The sequence below is a fragment of the Lipotes vexillifer genome, unplaced genomic scaffold, assembly GCF_000442215.2.
Source record: "Lipotes vexillifer unplaced genomic scaffold, Lipotes_vexillifer_v1.1 scaffold317, whole genome shotgun sequence".
Lineage (NCBI taxonomy): Eukaryota > Metazoa > Chordata > Mammalia > Artiodactyla > Lipotidae > Lipotes > Lipotes vexillifer.
Window position 1 is genome coordinate 1,727,417 of NW_006782029.1, and position 11,536 is coordinate 1,738,952.

General features: G+C 40.2%; 1 pseudogene; it reads right to left on the reverse strand.

Annotated features, from left to right (window-relative positions):
- Window positions 1-5,085: 5,085 nt before the first annotated feature.
- LOC103072943 (interferon alpha-17 pseudogene) lies at window positions 5,086-5,597 on the reverse strand (annotated as a pseudogene).
- Window positions 5,598-11,536: the final 5,939 nt, after the last annotated feature.

The following is an 11,536-nucleotide window of genomic DNA, read 5'->3' on the forward strand; positions in this document are numbered from 1 at the left end:
ACATGGTAGGTATGTGATAATCTTTGGCAAATTAGCTCATTAGTAACTGGACTCTATCCATTCCCTGTATTATCCTTGGCAGCAAGCCCAGTGTAATCACGCAAGTAATTTTTTTTAATAGACTCATCTATGTATTTTATTTTATTTTCATTGAAGTATAGTTGATTCCAGTGTTTGTTAGTTTTTCTGGTGTATAGCAAAGCGATTCAGATATATATATATATATATATATATATATATATATATATATATTTTTTTTATTTTCATTGAAGTATAGTTGATTCCAGTGTTTGTTAGTTTTTCTGGTGTATAGCAAAGCGATTCAGATATATATATATATATATATATATATATATATATATATATATTCTTTTTCAGATTTTCCATTATAGTTTACTAGAAGATATTGAACATAATTTCCTGTGTCATACAGTAGGACCTTGTTGTTTTTCTATTTTATATATAGTAGTTTGTGTCTGCTAATCTCAAACTACATTTATCCGTCCCCCCCCTTTCCTTTTGATAACCATAAGTTTGTTTTCTATGTCTGTGAGTCAGTGTCTGTTTTGTAAATAAGTTCATTTGTATCATTTTTTGATTCCACATATAAGTGATATCATGTGATATTTGTCTTTGTCTTACTTCACTTAGTATGATAATCTCTAGGTCTATCCATGTTGTTGCAAATGGCATTATTTCATTCTTTTATATGGCTGAGTAGTATTCCATTGTATATTTATATACCACATCTTCTCTTTCCATTCATCTGTCGATGAACATTCAGGTTCATTCCATGTCTTGGCTATTGTGAATAGTTCTGCTATAAACATTGAAGTGCATGTATCTTTTCAAATTAGTTTTCTCTTGATATATGCCCAGGAGTGGGATTGCTGGATCATATGGTAACTCTAGTTTTCTTTTTTTAAGGAACATCCATCCTGTTTTCCATAGTGGCTGCACCAATTTACATTCCCATCAACAGTGTAGGAGGATTCCCTTTTCTCCACACCCTCTCCAGCACTTATTGTTTGTAGACTTTTTGATGATGGCCATTGTGACCGGTGTGAGATGATACTTCTTTGTAGTTTTGATTTGCATTTCTCTAATAATCAGCAATGTTGACATGTTTTCATGTGCTTATTGGCCATCTGTATGTCTTCTTTGGAGAAATGTCTATTCAGGTCTTCAGCCCATTTTATGATTGGGTTTTTATTTCTATGTTATTGAGCTGTATAAGTTGTTTGTATATTTTGGAAATTAAGGCCTTGTCAGTTGCATAGCTAGCAAATATTTCCTGCCACTCCATAGCTTGTCTTTTCATTCTGTTAATGGTTTCCTTTGCTATGAAGAAGCTTATAAGTTTGATTAGGTCCCATTTGTTTATTTTTGCTTTTATTTCTATGCCTTGGGAAACTGACTTAAGAAAATATTGCTATGATTTATGTCAGAGAATATTTTGCCTATGTTTTCTTCTAGGAATTTTATGGTGTCACGTCTTATATTTAAGTCTTTAAGCCATTTTGAGTTTATGTTTGTGTATGGTGTGGGGAAGTGTTCTAACTTAATTGATTTAATTAAGGCTGTCCAGCTTTCCCAAAACCACTTGCTGAAGAGACTTTCTTTTCTCCATTGTACATTCTTGCCCCCTTTGTTGAAGATTCATTGACTGTAGGTGTGTGGGTTTATTTCTGGGCTCTGTATTCTGTTCCACTGATCCATATGTCTGGTTTTGTGCCAATACCATGCCGTTTTGATTTCTCTAGCTTTGTAGCATTGTCTGAAGTCTGGAAGGGTTATACCTCCAGCTTTGTTCTTTCTCCTAAGGATTGCTTTGGCAATTCTAGGTCTTTTGTGGTTCCATATAGATTTTAGGATTATTTGTTCTAGTTCTGTGAAAGATGTCATGGGTAATTTGATAGGGATCGCACTGAATCTGTAGATTGCTTTGTGTAGTATGGCCGTTAATTCTTCCCATCCAGGCCCATAGGATAACTATCCATTCCTTTGAATCATCTTCAGTTTCCTTTATCAGTGTTGTATAGTTCTTAGTTATAAGTATTTCACCTCCTTGGTCAGGTTTATTCTTAAGTATTTTATTATTTTTTTGATGAGATTTTAAAAGGGATTGTATTTTTCCTTTTTCCTTTGATATTTCATCATTAGTGTAAAGAAATGCAACAGATTTATGTATGTTAATCTTGTATTCTGTTACCTTGCTTAATTAATTCATAAGTTCTAGTAGTTTTTGACTCAACAAGTAATTTTACTAAAGCACTTTCTGAGATTTTCTCCTCCTACTGGCAGACATTTACAAATGACCAATCTATTTTGCTTCCTCACAGCCATATTTACTGGGATTATAACAGACAATGGCTAACATTTCCACTCTACCCCTGCTGATATCAATAATGCCTACTGAGTTGATTGCTAAAATCACTTGGATTCTCTTTCCTTTAAGGTGCATATGGCTGGGGATTCAAGTTGCAAGAGCAGCACAATTTTCAGCCTGTGCCCGGAACTATATTAAACACACGAGGATGGCCTTGTCTCTAATTTGTCCACTAGTATGTCACAATAGAAAATAACTAGACTGGTGTCATATACAGAGCCAAGGATCTAAACTCAAACTCTCTCTGATCCTCATAGCTCACAGCAACCAGACATTTGCCACATTACTCTTTACTAATGTGATAATTATTACCTTTATCCTGAGATTTTTTGGAGACTCCTTACAAAAAATGATGAATATCATTTTCATCCTGTATTTTCATTCCATCCCATGAGACAGTGGGCTCCTTTTCAGTTTGATTTCCAATATTTGACAGATAATAATTAAAGCATTATGGCAGGTTGTAAATCGAGAGTTTGGATTCTTGTCCTTGGTCTACTCTTTTTGCCTGCTAACCTGCTCATTCTTTTTTACTCAGTATGACTATATTCTTACTTCTAGATGCGTGTAACCTTTAAAGACCTTTAAATTCATATATTGATATCCTAACCACCAAAGTGGTGATATCAGGTGGCGGACCCTTTGGGACATGATTATGCTATGAAGATGGAGACCTCACAAATGGAATTAGGGCCGTTATAAAACAGGTCAAGATAAATCCCTCCCTCTTCTGCCCTGTGCTGATACAAGAACTCTGCAGCCTCTCACCAGAACTGGACCACTCTGACACCCAGATCTTGGATTTCCAGACTCCAGAACTGTGAGCAATACATTTCTGCTCTTTACAAACTACCCAGTCTATGCTCTTTTGTTGAAGAAGCCCAAATAGTAAGACATGACCTGACCTATTGTGTCCTCAGAATACCTCCCAGAAGTCTGTAAAATAACTAAAGGGAGAGATACCATCTTACCCAGCCCCATTTCCTAGACAGCTAGTCAGTCCCTGTCATTTCAGGAGCTCAATCAATATTCATGTAACATCAGTCCACGATGATGGTAATGATAGGAGAAAGAATTATACCAACATATATTAGATAGATATGATGTGAGAAGACAATAATCTAAAGACACTTTAAAGATTCTTCATGGTTCTACAGGGGAAGTGATAATGGAATATTGTGTGAGATTTTTTGTTTTCTTGGGGTTTTGTTTTGGCTGCGTTGGGTCTTCGTTGCTGTGTGCGGGCTTTCTCTAGTTGCAGTGAGTGGGAGCTACTCCTCATTGCGGTGTGCAGGCTTCTCATTGCGGTGGCTTCTCTTGTTGCAGAGCACGGGCTCTAGGTGCACGAGCTTCAGCAGTTGTGGCACGTGGGCTCAGTAGTTGTGGCTCGTGGGCTCTAGAGCACAGGCTCAGTAGTTGTGGTGCACGGGCTTAGTTGCTCCATGGCATGTGGGATCTTCCCAGACTAGGGCTTGAACCCGTGTTCCCTGCATTGGCAGACGGATTCTTAACCACTGTGCCACCAGGAAAGCTCGTGTGAGGTATTTTTTTAAAGATTGTTTGCAGGAATATTTTCTTCAAGTTTGCACATGCACTTCAATATTTCTAATATTTGGAAGATCTGCTGAGTGGAAGAATCACTCTTCACTCAGTGATTCTCAAGTACTTGCAAGGAGCTGACTGATCATTCTTTTCTTGTCTCCCTCAGGAAATGAGGAAACAACTTGTAATGTGTCTACACTTGTGGATATTTTCCTCATAGGCTATGCCTTTGGGCATCAACTTGAATGTTTCTTTCAAATAGTCTATGATGCTGTGAACTCTGAGTCACATCCATATCATCTTCCCCAAGCTGAAACTGTGGAATAAGAATTTGTGTCAGATTGTTTTTAATGAAGTGTGTGCAAGCAAGAACGTTAGTTGTTCCTCTCCACCCCACCCAGAACTTCACTAGGACAAATAGTGTAAAAATGAAAAGTGGTCTCATGCCCTGAACTTGTCTCCTCATCCATTAGTCATCCAATAATTTCCCAACTTCTTTGCAATTAGATTACCATGAGGATAAATCCAGGCCATGTAATATGTGCGGAAGTGCTCTTACCCTGTATAGTGCTGGCCCTTGAAAACATCCATGTGGTCCGCCAGACTTTTTCCCTTTACCACTGAGTGGAATAGATTCAAGTACTACAGACAAATTTGGAGTCACCTGTTGATGATGGAAAAACCCACACAACAGTGGGTATCCATGTCCTTGAATCACTCTTTGGAGCAGAGCCAACCAGATTATTCACCTGATCAGGAAGGCCTGCATTGTGCCCTTAAAAGAAGAAAAGATAAATTTCTATTATGATCAAATTCCTGACAGTTTGCTATTTACCTGTACAGCAGCCAGCATTAAGTTAACTGACAAATACCTTTAACAACATACTATCCTAAAAACTTTTCCACAAAAAGAAAATAAACTTCATAGGTTGAAAATAGCAATACCCCCAAAAAACCTAAACAGATCTTTTATTATTAAGAAATTGTTTATTTAAGAAAAGAGATTGTGTTCTTCTGTCTAAATATATTTTTGTAAGAGTATGATTTTCATTTCAGACATTTATCAGCTTGTGAGGAAATATGAGTCGAGATTGCTTTGGAACAGTAAGCAAACACTAATCTGATTAGAGAGTGTCACAAATCTAATTTTCATTTTATTTGTTGACATTTCTTTGAGGATTCTTACATGAAGGAAAGGACCTTTCAGTTTCCACTCTGACAGCCTCCCAGGCACAGGGGCTGTATTCCTTTGCCTTCAGGTAGAGGTGGATTCTGTGGAAATACTCCCGGGCAGCAAGTCCCAAATCGAGACAATCTAGATTGCCTTTTTTCAGCTGCTCCAGTCGGTCCAGCCTCTGAGAGAAGTTTAGAGAGAAGTTTATCGAGGAGGGTGTTGTTCCAAGCAGCATGGCTGTCCTCCGTGGTGAAGACGTTGAAGTTCTGTTGGAGCATCAGTTGACAATAAACGGGTGCCTTGAGTCGTCTGGATTTGGGTGATATTCTCTCTTTTCCAAGGAAGTTTGAAGTCGGTTCTGTCCTCTAGGCACGACTGAAAGGGGATCCTCTTCATCTGTCTTAAATATATTAAGATTTCTTTGTTGCCAAGAGAGCAAGCAGGGATGGAGCAGTGCATCACTCCTGCCATTAGCAAATAGATCTGGGCCATTGAGAATTTCCCTGAGCCACAGGGCGGGGGGCGGGCACTGCTAAACCATTAGCAAAAGGTTCCTTCCCTGGGTCCTGGGACAGCGCGCTTCTCTAGGCGGCCGCGAGAGGGCGCAGGGTGTCTTTTTAATCGATTTTGTTAGGGAAACGCCGATTTCTGAGAGTCTGCAGTTTTCAGCGGGTCTGGCAGCTCGAGAGAAAAGGCGTTGAAGCCTCAGAGACCAACTTTGTACTGCTTTAATAGTGAGAGAAAAACATTCATTTCGGAAGCCCAGAGGGCTGAGGAAGGAACTTTGTCGCGGCCGCGCCAGCGACATTTTTGTCTGGTTGGAAGCTGGAACCTTGCATTTTCGGGGCTGCCCCTGAGTTTTGTGCTTTATTTTCGCACAGAAACTTGAGCGAGGCCATTTTGGAAAAAGAAGCCGTTTTCTGAGGGGTCTGAAGCTGGGAATCAGAGCGAGTTGGGGCCGATTTTACAGATTCGGGCTCGTTTCTGGCGGTGTGCTGCGACGGCTCAGAGAAAGGGGAATGCGGCGGCAGCGATGGGACGCCCGGTCAGGGTGGGGACGCCCTGGGGGTGAGTCGGAGCGCGGCCACCACCGGGGCCGAGGACGCGGGGGCTGAGCGCCCCTGTAGATGCTCTGGGACTTCATGGTGTCTTTCAAGGATTCAGCGTTAACATGGGGGAGGAAGTACTGAATAACTGAAAAGTGGGAATATTTAAAAACTCACAGCATTTTATTTTGAAAAATTTAAATTAAATTTATATTAAATTTATATTATGTGTAACTTAAATATTTTAAAATTTTTTATATTTTGAAATATTTTATGAAAATATTTTAAATATTAGATATAGGATATTAAAATATATATGAGTATCAAAACACAGCATTTTATTAAACTATTTAAAACTAGTTTCTTTATACTAAAACAAGAATATAATTTTACTCTCTTAGCAAATGGAAGCAAACTCATTAATATATTCAAGGTCACTTCTATACTTGACAATTTCTCGTGACTCTGTGACAGTCTTAAATAATTTTTATTTAACCCGGGTTTCTGAAACACCTCTCCCAGGACCCCATCTTGATTGCATTGTAGAAAGAAGAGGGTAGTGGTTAAGACTCTGTGCGTCTAATGCAAGGGGTGTGGGTTCGATCCCTGGTGGGGGAACTAAGATCCCGCGTGGAGTGTGGCACACCCAAAAAAGAAGAAAGAAAGAGAGAGAAAAGAAAGAAAGAAGGAAGGAAGGAAGGAAAGAAAGAAAGGAAGAGGGAGGAAGGAAGGAAGGAAGGAAGGAACAAAGAAGAGTTAGTATGCTGTACAAAGCGTTGAGGACATTTACCAGGTCTGATCTTTTCATTTTCTTTGATAAGAATTTTGTAGATTAAAGGAAAATTGCCCAGATTTCATTGGCAACGTGAAACCTTCCTTTGTAAGACACTCACAGTCATGCAAATGCAGGGTCATTTCTTGTCTTTATTTAAAATTTTGATGTTTTTTGTTCAGCAGGCATGTTTTGTCATTTTCATTTTTCAGTATTGAATTAAAATATTATTTATCTTGACATCTTAGATTTGGTGCCTTCTTACATTCCATGCTTAAAGAAAGTCCTTTTCAATTAACCCTACAACTAACCTAGGAAATAGCTTTTGAAGAGTACTGTTGAGAAAGTACTTCCCTGGATGAAAGTATAGGTGAAAGTCCTGTCACCCGCTCCCGCATCTACATTTTATAACCAATTTCCTGGTCTCTTTAACTTTTAAAACAATCTTTGTCTTAAAATAATATCACCAGAGGTGATCTGAGACTAACTAAGGATGAGGTACTATTCATTTATACTATTCACAGAGCAGTCGTTTTTTGTGTGTGAGACAGTTTTCCTAGATGCTGGTTCTCTGCAAAATTATTCAAGGGCTGTTAAGATTTCTTTCCGTAATGTACCAGGCACCTCTCTAAGACTGCTTCACAGTCCTGTGGGCAATCCCTCTCCTAGAGTTTGCATTTGGGGGACTCAACATGCAGACCATATATATACATTTTAACCATTTTCCTTCTCTCTAAATCTTCTTTTTAAAAATCTGTGTCTCTTTACTTTTTAAGAAAAAAAATACCTCAGACTGCCTTCATCTGATTTCCTATCTCCTCACCCCCTGCCCTTTGGTAACCACAAATCTGATTTCTTTTTCTATGAGTTTGTTTTTGAAGTATAATTTAATCTGTGTCTTAAAAATTAGCATCAGAGGTGGTCTGAAACTAACTCAGGATGAGGAAAGGGACTGCTTATCTCATTTACAGTATTCACAGAGCAGCTATGTTTTATCAGACAACTTTCATAGATGCTGGTTCTCTGCAAAGAGCTTCAATTGCTGTAAGATTTCTCTCCATAATGTACCAGGTACTGCTCTAAGGGTGGAAACTTGGGCTCTGCTCCTTCACGGTCCTGCAGGCAATCCTTCTCCTAGAGTTTCCACTTGGGGCCTCAACGTGCAGACCCCTGACAGTGTTAAGGGACCTGCAGTCAGAGCTTCTCTTGGCTGAGGGTGGACTATACAGGTTACTATTTGTTGTATTAATACAAAAGCCTGCTATCATTCACTCTGTTCGGATTCTCAGCCTGTAACTGGTAAACTTTATTTTATTTGATCTATGCAATGTCCTGTGTGACCACTACTAAAGTTGACTCCATTTTTTAAAAGAGGAAGTGAAAGTCTGATGTCTTTTAAATTCAGAAGCCACAGACCTTTGTCAGAGTGGAGCTTTCTGCTGCTCCCAGGCCCTCCTCTTTATCAGCTCTGAGCACTGGCCCTCAGCTGCACTGAGCACGTGGTGCTTCCTTCATCCTAATCCTGCCTCTAAAGTCTGTCCTCCCTGCTCCCTGGAGGGCAGTCACCATCCCTGCCTTACTTTCCTGGAATCCACATTGGCAAGCACATTGTCACATATATGTGCAGTTAGAACATTTTTGGTGACAGAATGAAGAGGTCTGTATGAATTAACCCTTGTTGTTCAGTATTATGCCACCATTATCTGCAGACTATGTCAGAAAACGAGAGCTATAGTTCTGTAAATAATTGTGGAAGAATTCAAATCTTATGTATTAGACCCTTAAAAAAGAAATGCAGAGAGGTGTGGCTAGATATATTTTGGTGCAGTTTAAGAAGTGTCAAAATAGAGTACAGGGTCAAACCTCTAAGTTCTCTTATTAGACTTAAAAAACGGAGTTAGATTGAGCCTCAGGTTTTTATTTCAACCTGAGTTGACTCACTTAGATGACTACATCCTGTTGGATTCAGTCTTCTGTCGTTTTCCATGAATATATTTAATTTCCAGTGTAATAATACAAAAAAAAGCATTGAAGATGTGACATTCTCTGATGCCCAGAATAGAAGAGAATTTTTTTTTAAGTGAGGAAACAAAATTGAGATAAGTACAGAAAATGACAATTCTGGCCTAATTACGAATCTAATTTGCGGGAAGATTTTCAGCACAGCTGGATAAGGGTCGCCACAGCCAGACATCTGCAGCATCACCAAGCTCACCAGAGGCCTGCCAACCTCTTCACTGATGACACCGAGGATGATGTTCTCCAGCCCTGTAAAATGTGATGGATGGAGCTGATCATCACTATCGCCATCCTCTGAGAGACCAGGAATCCGCAAATTCAGCGTTTCAGTGAAACAGCGCCAGGGCTACAGCTCAACAACGCGCAAAGCTCCTTTCCCTGCGTCGCAGCGGCCAGGAGAGGCGCCCGAACTCGCCGTAAGGGACCGACCGACACCGCCCACCCAGTGGGACCCGCCTCCGGGTCCAGTACCGCGGACTCGGGCGCTGCATACACGGGGAGAACACGGCCGTTGCCATGGGCAGGAGCCCAGGCCCGGGCGAGGCGCCGCCGGGGCCCAGGGAGCGAGTGGGGCCGCGAGAGCAGTGAGTAAACTTTCCTTGATGCTGCCCTCACTCTTTACGACACATTAATCCTGAATTGATTACTAATTAAATGTTACAATGCTACTGTGAACATGATTACCAATGACCTACCAGACAAATTACACAGACTTTTAGTCTTTATCAAAAATGATGATGACAGCAACTACAAATTTCGTAGCCCTTATAAGGGACTCACTTAATCTTTCCAACATAGTTGATGAGTGTTAATATTCTCATTTCCAAAGAGCCACCTGCTAAGGCTTTATGTGAATAAAACAATCTGATAAGTAAATGGCAAATCCAGGTTTCAAAACCTAATACGTCAGATTCCAAACTCCACTTCCCTATCCACACCATAGACACCTGTGCAAACTGCATGTGTTGAACCATCCCTTATTTTCTGGAAAGCCCTATACTTTTCTCGTAACATATTGATATTCCTTTGTTGTCTCATACCTCGCTGTTACAAATTCCCTATATTTTCATTAATTTTTGTCCACCTACAAATTTCTAGATGAGTTGAACAAAGTGTCCTGATTATTTTACATAATAAGCAAAGTAAAATTATCAACTGGTAATTATTTCTGATAGCCTTAAATGTGATCAACAAAATTAATAATTCTAATAATTATAAAATAATCATATTTAATTGTCCAAGATGATACATATATATTGTTCAATTAATTCTCACCATAAATTTATGAGTTGCGTGCTAGACAAGACCCTTGAGAATTTTGACCCCTGCACAAGATTGGATTACAAACATTTCAGGGAGTCCTCTGTAGACACCACCAAAGCTCTGGTGGATTCAGGCAACAAATACTTAACGCTACCAACTTACATGAATATGGGAAATGATTGGAAGAATATAAGACGATGTATACTAACGGGTAAAATGTGAGGGATGGAGCAGAGCATCCCCACGGCCATCAGCAGCGAGATCAGGAGTCCAGAAATTCAGCACTTCACCTGGACCACCGTCAAAGGGAGTTCAGGTTCTTCGCTAGGCAAAGCCCTCAAAGCTGCCTTCGCTGCGCCCCAGCGGCCGGGAGGGGGCGCCCGAACTCGCCCCAACGGACCGACGGGCACCGCCCACCCAGCGGGACCCGCCTCCGGGTCCAGCAACGCGACCTCGGGCGCAGCGCCCACGGGAAGAACACGGGTGTCGCCGTCGGCAGGAGCTCCGGCCCAGGAAAGGCGCCGCCGGGCCCCAGGGAGCGCGTGAGGCCGCGAGAGCAGAGAGGAAACTTCCTTTTTGGGCCTGACTGCGGAGGGGAGCTTTGCCGCGGCTTCGCACAGAGCCTTTCATTTCTGCACCTGCCCCTGCGTCCATCCTTCCCTTCCTGGTAGGCGCTTTTAGTCAGACCGGTTGACGCCGGTGCTCATTTATGCAGGGATTGACGGCTCGAAATCAGAGCATGTCGTGGTATGTGTTCAGATTTCAGGACTGTTTCTGGGAAGAAAGTCGAATTCAGGGAAAGGAGAAACGCATCTACAGTCTGGACACGAATCTTATTACAATGATTTTATTAAATTTTTATGGTTAATTTCTTATACAACGTCATAGTAGTTTAAAAGTATTGAAAAGTGGGTGTATTAAAATTCAGATTATTGTAGCTGTAAACATTTTACTTATACCAAAACCACAATTTGTTAAAATGTACTGGGCTTTTGAAAGCAAATTCAGCAATAATTTTGTCAGAATTACTTCTTATCTCATTTTCAATTGAGAGAATTACCATCTTAATTTAATTTTAGCTTACTGAAACAGTTTTTGAGAAACAGCATATAAATTTCTGATTTATATTAATTCTTTTCTCCATCTCATCCCTAATGCATTTCCAAATTATAGGGGATATTCTTCCTGTCCCACAGTTTGAAAATATGATTCTGTGGCAGGCCAATATTTTGATATTTCTTCTTTGATTGACAACAATGATAACCACCTTGTTGGCACATTTTTATGGGGCTATCTCTTTCTCTTTTTTTTTTTTTTTTTTTTTATTTTTT